This window comes from Amblyomma americanum, chromosome 5 (genome assembly GCF_052857255.1).
Source record: "Amblyomma americanum isolate KBUSLIRL-KWMA chromosome 5, ASM5285725v1, whole genome shotgun sequence".
NCBI classification, from domain to species: domain Eukaryota; kingdom Metazoa; phylum Arthropoda; class Arachnida; order Ixodida; family Ixodidae; genus Amblyomma; species Amblyomma americanum.
Window position 1 is genome coordinate 203143159 of NC_135501.1, and position 13979 is coordinate 203157137.

The 13979-nt window shown below is 44.2% G+C and overlaps 1 long non-coding RNA gene across 1 annotated transcript; it reads right to left on the reverse strand.

Moving 5' to 3' along the window:
• Positions 1 to 262: 262 nt before the first annotated feature.
• LOC144135522 (uncharacterized) lies at positions 263 to 12552 on the reverse strand. Its single transcript, XR_013315522.1, has 4 exons — positions 12482 to 12552; positions 9572 to 9634; positions 8029 to 8214; positions 263 to 521 (listed from the first exon to the last, which is right to left on the reverse strand). It is a non-coding gene; the product is annotated as an uncharacterized LOC144135522 (long non-coding RNA).
• Between the last annotated feature and the right edge of the window lie 1427 nt (positions 12553 to 13979).

Here is a 13979-nt window from a genome sequence, read left to right on the forward strand (position 1 = left end):
CAGGTGATCTCGGCGGCGGGGATACGAGCGAGTACTATGGGTGGTCGTGGAAGGTTAGACTGCTTATGGCTCACAGTCCAGCTCAATTCACAGATGACGGCGAACTTTTGAGATGAGAAGCTCAAATATCAACTACAACCGGGAACATAGTAGAAATTGCAGTCTTTCAGGTAAATATAGTCCTCTCTGCAGAGGCAAATAAACTGGAAAGTCTTCGCGGCCATAAACAAAGCACAGGACAAAAAAAAGAAAGAAAATAATGTCTAGATGCAATTAAGTGAGCAAGTTTATATTTCCTGCAAACACAGCGGTTTATTTACCCGGCCAGCCCTTTGGTACTATCTCGGGAGCGCACGTATCGTAGCAGTCCTTCTCAGTTGGGAATCTGTTCGCTTTAGGCCAGAACTCTGCTCTGCTTTTATATTTCACTTTCAAGCATAAGTCTGATTTTGCGTAGTAGGTGTAGCCATCAACTGTACCGGTCGTGTTTCCCCATCTGGACTTCAAGCAAGGAGACTCTTCTGCAAAATGAAGAAATGCTCTTGAGTCAATCTGACGACATATTACCAACACGAAGATGTTTTAGACTAATTCTTCATGTTTACACACTTAACAAAGCTGTTATTATCATGCTACTGTGTATACTGTTCTCGACGTATTAGTATCGCATTTCTCAACAAGAATGAGTTACCAGGAAAGTAGGGACGCTTTTTCGTGTTTGTGGTTGTCATGGGGCATCGGAGGGCACCGCGGGACATCGGTTGCGTAGTGGTGTTGTGTGACGCGTTCTCGAAATCTGCACACATCACAGTGGCAATGGATGATTGCGCGCGGCCGCGTCTCCCCCGGTAGATGGATGGATGAATGGAATAACTTTATTTCGTCAAAAATCCCGTGCATATGATTCCGTGTTAGATGGCACCAACCCATGGCTGAAGGCGATTTGGGTGGCCCACACCACGGCCCTGGCCTGAAGTACCGGGTCTGAGCTGTCCAACACGGCCTCTCACTGCTCGAGAGAAGGATCACGCATAATATCCGCTGGCGGCGGCGCAGTGCTACACTCCCAGAAGATATGATAATAGGTTGCAAGCTCCAGCTAATTCTCCTCCTGGCATACTTTACACATCAAGAATGGATTAAGGAAAGATCTAGTCTGCAGCCTCCTCCAGGCGCATTCCTGCGCCCTGACCAACTGCTTGACCGGGGGCGTACAAATCCTCCGCTCCAGTTTATAATCGTCTGTAGGCCGTGAATGGACACCAGCCCATCTCTCGTGGACCTCCCCAAAACGTCCGGCTCATCTGCTCGGCTGACGAAGCCTCAAGCACTAATGTGAGCCGCCTCGTTCTCAGGGTTCATGGAGTGTGCCGGTACCCAGACAATTTTCTCCTTTCTAGTCCCTCTTCCTGTGGCCCTATTGAGCAATCATGCTGCAATTGTGCCGCTCTTCTGCAGTTCCTGAGAAGCTGGTTTTGATTGATCCAGAGGCGACCGAGCAAGCCCGTCCGTCCAACATGGAAATTGCAAATGCGTCCTTGTTCTTATACTCTGCAACGTCTACGCAGACTGCCCCGTTATACTTCCCGCAGTTAGCATGCAAAGCTGTGGCTCTTGCCTTCGTGTGGTCCTCATAATGTATCGAATGCATATTCATAGGTAAAGGTTTTATGTACGAGCAATTGTGAATTTCCCACCTCAACTGAATTTTCATGACCCAGGCTGGAGCAACAACTCCGGTGCCGGCCCTATCCAATATGTCCCTCCCCGCTCTCGCTTCGAAAGCCTACCGAGCTGCATCACCAAGTGCGCCTCCCGCAGTTTTTTCAGGATATTGTGCACCCCTAATCCCAGCAGCATTTGAGTAGACGCATTGTTAGGCAACCCAAGGGCCGCCTTATACACCTGCCTAGTGACAGCCTCCACCTTCATTTTTTCCGTCGCAACTTTCTATAAGGCGTCGCATAAACTATTCCACTGAGCAGAAACCGCTGTACGAGCTTAACCAGATTTTTTTCTCTCACCCCTGTCTTACGAGCGGCAATTCTCTTGATCAGCTACACGGTAGCGTTGGGCGTATTAATCCTAAAGCCTTTAATGGCTCATGCTCGCGACCCTGTCCATCCGTCCGTCCGTCCGTCCGTTACGCTCTTCAACTCGATAACAAAAAAATCTTTGTGCACGATGAAATTAAAACCACCATTGAAACCGCCAGGTGGACAGCGCGTTGTCCTGTCCACCTTTCTTGTGACTGTCTCGTATTTTGCTCTAACGTTTGTGCGTAGAATTATGCACCGACTAGTCCCAGCAACAAGTATTGCTTGAGTACGAACCACCATCCTTTCGTTCCGCAGCCGAGCGTACTAACGACTACGCTTCTTCCTGCTAATACATATGCAGTTCTTGTCTAGGACGCTGGAGAGTGCGGAAAGGCATCGAATCAGGCGGATGCCTCCCAAACGCCCTCCAGTGTCTCCAGCATTTAAGATTCGCAAACAATTGTGTACTTAATCAAAATCTTAACCCACATCAGTGACACAAACAGCAACACTGCGCTAAAGGCTTTCGACTCACCGCACTTAAGGTCAACAAAGTGCCCCCCTGAAATTTTATTGCTAAGCATTTCCAAGGCATCCCTATTCTTCCTGTTAGTCTGCAGAGGCAGACCCAGAATCCTGATTGTTTGGGCCTCAGCGACCAACGCACCCCTCACCTTAACCTCTAGCAAGGTTGGCGGCACATAGTGCCTTGCACCTATCCCTCTTGATTTATCCATTACCACAAAAAAGCTCGGACTTGGGCTGGGAGCCAACGTGTCCTGCCTTCCCTGCTCGCTCCTCCACAATATCCACTGCCTGTTGTAGCGTATCCTCCAGTTGTCCGTCGCTACCCCTTGTTAATGACCGCATAAAACGTGTTTCAGTCCAGGTATCCCCTCCTGCCTCGTCGGTATGTTTATCAAGGTGATATTAAACAGTAACGATGTTAAAACCAACCCCTGCGTGTTCCCTGCCCCTAACGAGAAGGAATCTAATTTCACTTCTCCGACCGCAATCTCCGCAAACCCGCGCTCCAAAAATGATCTGATGTATCTGTACCGGAAGGTTCTACCTCCCCACCCTCGCCTTGGACGTATATCCGGTAGGTCCTTCAATATTGCCTCATAGCCGCCATTATCAAAAGCCTTAGTCAGGTCGAGCCGAAAGACAGCCTTTGTGCCCATGTCGTATCCAGCATCAACCACGCCCTTTTTCAGGCCCTGAAGCCAATTATTGTTGCAGGCATCAACTGTTTTTCCTGCGCGTAACAATGAAGCCTGTTTAGGACCACGTGCTTTATCAATTTGCCCACTCAGAACGTGAGCGAGATGGGACGCAGGTTCTCAATAAAGAGCTTTTTTTCTCTGGCTTAGGAATCAATGTAATCCTAGCATACTTACACTTGGTCATAAAGTCCGTGAACGCCCCTACCGACTTGAAATTCAAGTTCCTCAGAAATTTGTTGGTAATCACGTCAGGACTCGCTGTCGACGTAGTACGAAACGAAACTGCCCCATAGCAAAGTCCGGATCCAACACCGTAAAGTTCATATGTAATTCTAGGTTTTCCTCCCCAAGTAATCCGGCAAGCATCCACCCACTCAGTCGTCAAAGTAACGATCCCGGAGGTCCTGCATAAACTCTCCAATCGTGCCTTGGCACTGATACATTAATCTAGCCATTTGTCCCTTTTTCGCCGATATCGTTACCGCCGGACCTAAAAGGTGCTTCAACAATTTCCATGTCTTTTGCATCCTAATTCCCCATTCTTCCTGTAACAAATCTGTCTCCCACTGCTACTATTATAAGTCCAACGTGTAAGTTTTGATTTCTCGTTCTAGCTTGGCCAACCTCCTAAGGAGAACCCTAATATGTTTTTGCTTCCTCCATATCCCCAGGAGACTCACATGCGTTTCCCACATGTGTAACAGTTTAGAGTCCGCCGTAAAACCCTCCTTCTCCGTGGGAACCTCTTCAGTGGTACCCTTCACATCTTTCTTGAGCGCCTCCACTCAGACTCCCAAGGCCTCGATTTCGCTGTTCGCCGCGACTTCCCTCACTTTTCGAAATCTGTCCCAATCCGTCATTCTGGGCCCATTCACTCTGTCTTTCTGCTTCGCAGAAGCCCAAGTTTTAAGACCTGAACCTGAGGTTAAGAAGGGACACACCTGCTAGGCGTATTTCCCACGTGCCAAGAAAGAACTCCTGTCCACCGACTCCTCCCACTCCAAGACTATAAAAAGAGCCATTGTTTCGCACTGCTTGGAATCTGCACATCGTAAGTCGTGTTCGCACGAAATGCACGATAGCTTTAACAATCAGGTTCGCAGGCTTTTGGCTGCAGTCTTCCTTTGTTCGCTCCTAACGGCAGTCGCATAAACCCTCCCAACGAAACTTGGGCCCCGAATAACGATGGCTGCAACTGAATGCGCGAGGGCTAAGCCCGAGTTGATGCCTTAGGTTCATAAGGTTTCCCATAACCTCAAAAAAGTGGCCAGCAGGCACAATGTACCACTTGTTTTCTCGACGCCAGATATGTTAGCTAAGCTATGCCCCCGTATCTCCGAGGAGGTTGAGCACAGTTGCAAGAAGCAAGATCAAAGCATTCGACAAATGTGCCTTTGGAGCGGTCTACATCATTCCCCTGTCCTACGGAAAATGCTATATAGGGAAGACGGGGCGTTGTCTTAATGACTGTTTAAGGGAGCATGCTCTAAACATAACACGAAAAGATCAACTCGAGAATTTAGTTTCTCATGTTCTGCCGTGCAAGTGCTATCCCCGCGTTAAAGAAGCAAAGATTCTGGGCAGAAGTACAAACACAAAACCCACAGTTTTGCTCGAGGTTTTCCACATCCACAAAGAAAGCTAGTCATTGTATTAGTGGCGCGTAAAAAGTTTGTACTCTTCCTAGCGCGGTTTCCTGGAGAGTTACCTGTAAGAAGAACACCGCCTTTTACGTCCGTGCGTGTTTTTTCATCAGTTTTTCTTCAATACCTCTTGGTTCGTGAGACGCTTTTTTTTGCTGCTCATACACTTGATGCCTGTTCTTTCTGCGATTGTAGATATGTAATGAGATTTCTTGTTTTTTTTCTGTCAAGAAGGCTGGCGCCGCCCTTGTCGTGTGCGCGTGTGGTGTGTACGCATATATAATGTTAACTGTTCCGGAAAATAAAGCCAGTTGTTAGTAGCGTTCTTGCTTGTGGTGTCTTCCTCCTGTGGTCGTCGTTTTTGCGCTACTTTTTTATTCAAGTATGCGCCACCAAGTAACTCCGCAACAAGTTTTATTGAATCTTAACGTTACACCTACCATTTTTCTTTCCATAGCTCGCTGCGTTCTCTTTAACTTGAGCTGAGGGATACTGGTAAACAATCATTCATGATCTGAAAGAACCTGCCATATGCGATCCACTCCATTCTTATTCTTCTAGTTATTTCCCTGTCATGATCTAGATCAGCTGTCTCTACCTGCTCCAAGCAGACGTATTCCTTTAGCTGGTCCAGCACCTCGCTGCCAATTGTGAACCGCTGTTCTCTTGCTAGACTTTTGAACATTACTTTGGTTTTCTGCGTGTTAATTCTTAGACCCAGCGTTCTGCCCTGTCTGTCGAACTCATTAACCATGATTTGCAGTTTACCTCCTGGGTGATTCAGCAAGGCAATGTCATCAGCAAATCAACGATTATTTAGGTATTCTTCATTAACTCTTATCCCGCTCCGTACCGCAACTTTCATGAAACTCTGCAAAGACGGCTCAACATTTTCCTACGCGCGGCAGTCAAGATAGCGGTAGGACACCTTGCTTACGAGTCAACACAACGTCTTCTCTAGCTAGGTGTTCACAACACCGTGGAAGAACTATACCTAAGCCAAACAGGCAGGTAAACTCGTCAGGCTACGAAACTCACGCAACGGCAGAACCCTCTTTAAAAACTCTAATACACACCAACAAACATCCCTTTACCACAACGCCCGATAGCCGTGTAACCTACGATCCGATTGGAAATCCAAGTGGTGCCACACAATGCGGGAATAATGCAAGCCCGAGCTGAGGCGCTCAAGAGAAAATTTGAGGAAGGTCCATATGTTCTTTACATGGATGCTGCAGGCTAACCAGACAACCCGGAAGTTTTGAGCTCAGCGACCAAAACCTGAAGGGCGGCAAACAATTATCAGGTTCATTTTACACGCGCTCGCGCATGACAGCAGATCAGGCAGCTATTTCCTTTCCCATGTTGCGATTTAAGTCTGTGTGCTGGCATAGGTCATCTCAAAGTACTTTCGATGCCGAATTTTATATAATCCTTTGAAGCAGACGGTTGTTTTGAGATACTTCTGGGCCAATGAATTCCTATTTTCCTATGCTCGCTCCCATTGCTTAAGACCCAAACCGTTTTTAGAGGCCATGGTGTTCCTCGAGGTATGGCACTTAAACACGCGCACATTACGGTCCTACTTACTTCAATAATTTACCCTCCAACACCTTCTGTACAAAAACTAAACATAAGTTAAAGAAACAACAAAGTCGTATCAGCTTGTAAAAGCGTACTTGTATTCTTATCTTCAGTGAACCGTTTGGCTTATCTGTATTGCTTGTGTTTGTGCATGTGAGATTCCTGCTGTATCATATGGTAGCCTCGCAGACATGTGCTTGTGTCTAGTATTATTCTAATCATTTTTTCCACGCACGTTGCTCTATTTCTGTGCTTCCTGAAAAATGCTCACCTTCGCCAATGTATAATGCAATTGTTTTAGTGTTTTGCTTCCTGTCAGAGTTTTTCTGCCTGCCAGGCGCTGCCGCTCAAAGTAACAGTGGCTTTGGGGAGCCTGAACTTGTATTCGATTTTCATTATTCTTAATAAAAGTATTGTTTCTATACGAAGAGAACAACGTAACAGCACCACTACCCACAGAACCTCTAACATATACACTGATCCTTGAACACTACAGACATCACAAAACAGCACACTTCCCCTTCACACAAATCCCTCAACAGAGCTGCGCCATAGCCTGGCGCCAGCTTAGACGCACTTTCCCAAACCTCCACCACAAACACCTCATCTTCCACACATAATATCCTGGCTGCTGCTCAACATAAAGCAGCCACACTCTTTTACTCCTGATAGGAATGCCCCGGCCCACCGGGGCCAAAACCACCCTTCTTCCAACCCACTGTCTCCACATAAGAGACTACTCTGTATGGTACAGTCAGGGTCAAAAGTCTCTGGACCACGCGTTCCTCAAACGAAGTCGATAGCTCTACTACTAGCTGGCGACTGGAGACCACACTTGTGGACATGAAAGAGCAAAATTCTGACTTTGACCTCTACAATTTTGATCTGCAGCCGCCGGCTGATAGTAGAGCTATCGGCTTCGTTTGAGGAACGCGTGGTCCACAGACTTTTGACACCGACTGTACCTATCCGCAAGATCAGCAGCCGATGAACGAGCTGGCGCTCAAGATATAAACAGCCAACCAAGGACACCGCTCGAAGAGGATGGTGACCAACCACCATCGATTAACTAAAAGTTTTCCTCCTGCTCTTAATTCTGAAGTAATGAACAGAACTGTGCTCAGGCGCATGTTTTATAAACAGGCTAACTGAATCACCTGAAAAATTACTAATACATGTCTGAACTTGCGCGTCTTTCAAATCATGAAGAACTACTGCACAATCAGCTCTATTTGCGCAGCAAAATGTAAATTTACACTTCAGATGAAGGTTGCTTGCCAAAATCGGCCGTTTGCTGCAATAGTTCAACGGAGATATTGTTGTCTGGTAAATTCTTAACTCAGGGCTAGTTTATTTTGTGAGCGTCGCCAAATGTAGTTATCATTCCTTCTATTAAAACTTGATTTATGTTTGACACGTAATGATTTCATCTTGGTTATTGACTCATCCAATCATAATTTTTTAGCTTTCATAGTTTCCTTCGGGTTTCTGTTCAGAATAATGCAACAGTTGAATGGGTAATAACGAAAAACTTACTCATACACGTCTTGATGCAGATTTTTCGGTTTGGGAAATTATTTCCACGATCATAATCATTTTCGCATCTTTCAGGGATGAACAGTACGCATTTTTTGGTAGTTTGATTAAAAAAGTAGCGCCTTTCAAGATATGGACTGCAATTCCCAACTAAACGTTCCTCTTTCTGGCAGTCTTCTGGGGAGTCTGAAAAAAACAGGCGATGATTAGTATTTCTTTCTGGTTGCAGGTTCGAAAAAATTTACTCCATAGAAAGAAGTAGCGATGACAAACGGATACATTTATCAATTTATTGCGATACGTCAACGGAATCCAGTGAATGAAGCCTGACTTCCTAATTCAGTTGGGATTTACGCTAAAATAACCACGCCTTATTTTGTTGCCTCTGACTCTTTTTATCTCAACAGAAAACAGCGCGCTTTACTGAGCATTCGAAGAGTGAATTAATAAATATTGGTTTTTTGGGCAAAGGAAATGGCGCAGTATCTGTCTCATATATCGTTGGACACCTGAACCGCGCCGTATGGGAAGGAATAAAGGAGGGAGTGAAAGAAGAAAGAAAGAAAGAAAGAAAGAAAGAAAGAAAGAAAGAAAGAAAGAAAGAAAGAAAGAAAGAAAGAAAGAAAGAAAGGAAGAAAGAAAGAAAGAAAGAAAGAAAGAAAGAAAGAAAGAAGGAAAGAAAGAAAGAAAGAAAGAAAGAAGGAAAGAAAGAAAGAAAGAAAGAAAGAAAGAAAGAAAGAAAGAAAGAAAGAAAGAAAGAAAGAAAGAAAGAAAGAAAGAAAGAAAGAAAGAAAGAAAGAAAGAAAGAAAGAAAGAAAGAAAGAAAGAAAGAGGTGCCCGTAGTGGAGGGCTCCGGAATAATTTCGACAACCTGGGAATCTTTAACGTGCACTGACATCGCACAGCACACGGGCGCCTTAGCGTTTTTCCTCCATAAAAACACGGCCGCCGCGGTTGGGTTCGTACCCGGGAACTCCAGATCAGTAGGCGAGCGCCCTAACCCCTGAGCCACCGCGGCACAAGTTTATTTTCTCTTCTACATGTATGCAACGTTTAGCGTTATCCATACGTGGCATGACAAACTGTATGTATGATATGGTAATTTTCCTGGCTTTCTTCCCATGCCCCAAACCAGTGTTTTAGTGCTCGTAAATGGCTATCATAAAAATAAAACCTGTCCCCTTTATGAGAGCAGTCGGTTTATCACTTCGGTCACCGAGATGGCATGGCGTTAAGCATACACGGGAATTTTCTGCACAAAAAATTGGCACAATGCACGCTCATGATCAATTTACCACAATCTGATTACTATCTGACATAAAATGCTGTAAATGCATTGAGCTGTTTCGAAGTTTTAATTCAAGTCTAAAATTAGTAAATAGGACAATAATTGTGCAAACCCCTAATGAGCAATAGTAGCATGGATTCCGGAACAATGCGGTCTGCCCCATCCGCCGAAATTCGCTGTTTCCTTAATTTACTAAAATGCAAAACGCTGACAAAACATCTTCTGAAAAAGCATTTTCTACTCCAGACAGCTTACATCTACGCGGCCAATTGGGTGCCTCCGTTGAAACCACTTCTCCGCCAACTTCAAGTACTGCTCCTGCAATATCAGAAGTGCTTTTTTTGTAAAGCAGTTTCCAGAACAGCGCGCGCGCTATTTGAGACAAAAAGAAAGAAATCACTGTTCATCGCATAATTCGAAGCCGGAGAGCATGAATACAGCACTTATACTTCTGACTGGCAGTGTATAATATAACAGAAAAAGGCACAGGTGGCTGAAAATGTCATTGAAATTGAAATTCATTTATTTTCCGCCAAGACCTGCATAGTTTTTCCTCTTTTAAGCTCCTGACGCAGCATGAAAGGTTCTAGAAATCCAACCTTTGTGCAAAGGAGCCTTAGCAATTCATCGTCATACAGTGTACTAGGTATCATGAGTAAAACTGAGAAATAAAGGGAGCGATTACGTACAAGGAGACTAGATAACAGCCGTCCTCAACAAACACAATCATAAAACTCTGTTGTCCCAAGACGGCAGAGACAGCACTCTTGAAAGCTGAACCGATTTATACCAGATACTTAACTGAATCCAGCCACTAATGTTTAAAATAAGGTTTTTTGACGAATAGACGAGCTTTCTGCAGCATAGTACTGCCAATGTTTCCAGACGTAAAATACGGGCGAATCATGCTAACTAGTAAAGTGGTTACATGAATTGTAATAGTTAACTTTTTAACTATTACCGATAGGCACCTGATTTCAATAAGGCATTGTAGCTGGCCGTTAGTAATAGCCGTAACAGTATTTAGAATTTCGATAAAGCGATTACCCTTGCCGCGGTGGCTCAACTAATTTGAGCCATTTCTCGCGCCTTTCGAAAACCGTGCGCTTGCGGTAGGGTGCAGAGCGACTTCAATCAAATCGTGACATTCCGTGACGCACGTACCACGCGACGCCCTCAGCTTCACCCGTACTGCAGTGCTTCACGCTCCTCGCCTCTTCGCTGCTCCATCGCGGGCGGGGCAGAGAGTGCCACGCTGTATGTGCGGCACGGAATGTCACGATTTGATTGAGATCGGTCAGCGCCCTCCAGCAAGCGCGAGGTTTCGAATGGCGCGATAAATTGCCCAAATTAATCGAGGCACAGTATCGACAGTAATCACGTTTTCAAAGTTCTAAAAAGTCCTATGGCTGTTACTAACGGCCGGGTACAAATATTTAATCATACTCGGGTGCCTAACAACAATAGTTATAAAGTGAACTATTATAGTTTAGTTAATCACTCTATCAGCGAACACGATTCGCCTGTTTTTTGTTTTTTTCTGACGTCCGCTGACACTGGTGCAACTCTACCACCAAAAGCTTCTCGTTACCTCAAAAACGCTATTTTTAAAAATTGGTGGCCGGCTGCCCTGAAACACATAGTATAATAATGAAGAAAAACTTATGCAAAAGTATTTCTGCAACTAAGTGTTTTATTAAAGCCCATCGGCTTTCAGTATGCATATAAGTTAAAATTTTTGTTTTCGTTTTTTGCTTCAAAGCACGAGCTGGTATGACATGTATATAGTTCTGTTCACACACATAATCAATCAGAACACTTTAAACCTAGGTAGAATAACAAAAGTTAAACAATACCTTACGCATTACGTGTTCTTATTCTTATTTCCACTCATTCTGTATTGTTAAGAGTAGCCGCTAATCTACTAACTTTGTTTGATTGGTGGACCCCACACAGAAGTTCTGTGCTGAGTTCTGGGGTACCTCTTTTAAAAAATGCAAATTATATCTATGGAAGAACGATGAACATTGAATTGCCTTCTGAAATGGCGCAAGTAAAATTTCTGGAAAGGATTATATTTCTGGAAAGGATTTCTGGAAAGGATGTAATGTCTCAACCGAGACCATTGAGGAAATAAATAAATAAATATTCACGCTGCATTTTCCTTTGTTTTTGACAGTTTATACCGCACCTACCGGAGAGTAAATTCTCGGCTTACCTGCTGTTTAATTAGTACTTGACCATGCACTGCTCGACGTCGGTAAAAGCCGTACCAGAACTGAAAACTTATAAAGCTGATCGAGACCCCCAACCATACACATCTGAATTGCAAAGTTATGTGACAACGCCTTTCTGTAAGCAAAAGAGCTTGTCATTCCACTTGGTCTACTTAGGTTCAAGACATCACGCCTTTCTGAACCTTCTAGGACGGACTTCACATGAAGTATCAAGCAGGAAAGACCCTAACTTCCTGCACTGAACTCTTTCTAGTTTCTTGCTACCACGGTTAAAAACAAAATAATCCCCTTTCGCGTGTGCTTGAGCCCCCATGTAGATAACAATGTTCTGCATTATCTTTCGCTGAGCTGACCGGCATGAAGCATTGACCGGTGAGGACATGGTGCAGAAGTCAGTGGTGTCCCAAAACTAAACATTCTATGGCATCCCAACCACCGCCGATTTCCCTGCGCCCAGCAGCTAAAACTGATTCTTGTTTTTTTCTTCAGTGCGATCGTTATAGAGGATAATGAAGAAGGGGCTGCAATGGTGTCACGAAACAAGGCGCCTAAAATTCTGAATAGCTCGTAATGTTAGCCGCTAACTCCCATTGCCCAGCAACAACGTGTGAACAGTGAATGGGCCCACCTGGACGAATCGTCCTGCTTGACAGTAAAGCGCGTTCGCTAAACACACCCTTTTCTATTTCTAAGGCCTCCCATTTCAAAGGAAAGAGTGGTGCTTGAGATGGCGTTAATACCTTAAAGGAGCAAACATCAGACAGCGCTCAACGCCATAATACAGACATAGTTCAAGACAACAAACTCGATGATAATGGTGCTCACTCGTGTAAACATTCAGTTATCAATTGATCATGTCCTTAAACGTGAAATAACCACCATTTCAAATAAAGAAATCAGGGGTAGCCCGACTAGATAGCCAACTTACCACCCCAACACCACAGGAGAGCTATCGCAAGGAACTTCATGTCTCGTTGCTTCGTTGCGCCTTGGGGTAGGAATAGTGGGGTTGAGTTATATATGGCTCTAAATGAGACTATGGCATTCAAATATCAAGATTTAGGCAAACACCATGAGGATATGTGAACCTTTCCGTCCGTGCCTTGCTGCTACTCGTGACCTTAGGATCCAAGTAGTGCGAAAGAAAGAGAGCGCAGGTCAGAGAATTACTGACAAGCGAAATGTTAAAAATGAATATATTTTCAGAGTTTGATGAAAATGAAACTCGAGACGTATATTAGGCCAGATTAAATTCCTTTATTTCGTTGTGGGTGGAAAGTCGTCCGAAAAATAGCGGAGGAACATTCCGCGGCGGCTTCATTTTCGAAAAGGTTAAAACCACACTAAATTTATCGCAGATGGACGCGCCTCGTTGTCTTCTGCGGCTAAGTTCACCTCTTGGAGAGTGGTCGGGTTGGTGATTCCGTATCAAACTTTACCAGTTATTTATAAACTTCTGGAAAGTAGTTGCGCCATCTTGGCTATGAGCTAGAAGTCAAATCAGCTTTCAACACAAGTAAGCCAAAAATGAAAGGATGTAAATAGCAGAAAGACAATAGTCAATTGTTTCAGTCGGTGTCACGTGCTGGTCAATCAATTTTTATTTACCAAAACGAAGTCAATTGATAACAGTTCTCAAAACTGATGCAGTTCTGTATTTGAACGTATCTGCGGTTTACAGGATGGAGATTTTAGAAATTAATATTTTATGCGTTGTGTTGTGTTGGGTTTATTGGCGCATAAGCAACTAAGGCTATCATGCGCCAAGCTCAAGGGATAAGAAATTGTTTGCTGTAGATTTTCACAAAGACGTAAAAATATGGTGGTGTAGAAAGCTTAAAAGGTTATTTGCTTCTGCCTAGTATTGAGAGCGAAACAAGATTCACAAATGACTAATATTAAAAGTTTCAAACGAGGCTGGGTAACCTCATTAGCCGTCCTTGGCTGGGCAAGGACTGGAGGTCCCCACTAATCAAAAAAAAAAAAACCTCAACCCCTTCCTTGAACAGGAATGAGAAAGTGGCTGAGGTGCATCAGGCAAAGCACTAGGTCATGTTTTACATCTTTTAAGAACACCAGCTTCCCTTAAAAATAAAACCCCGGACATGTCTACAATTGCATTTTCACATAAGAGGAATGACGGGTGAAAAGGTATGCATTGGTTATAAAACGAAGAAAAGCACTTTTTCTGTAGCTCTTCCAATTTCGAACGTGAAATTGAAATGTGACTGATTGTAAGTTCATCTCCCCATCTAAAAACTGGTTCGTGTTTTTTTGTCACCGAAAAGTTCTGTGTAATGTGTGTGTGGCTTATACGGAGATGGCAGATAATGACTTCCTTGAAAAACTTCTGGTGCACACATGACTCCCATTCACCTAGAACTGGTTTTATTTAGTGTAGCTTGCTATTTACTCCGTTGTTCTAA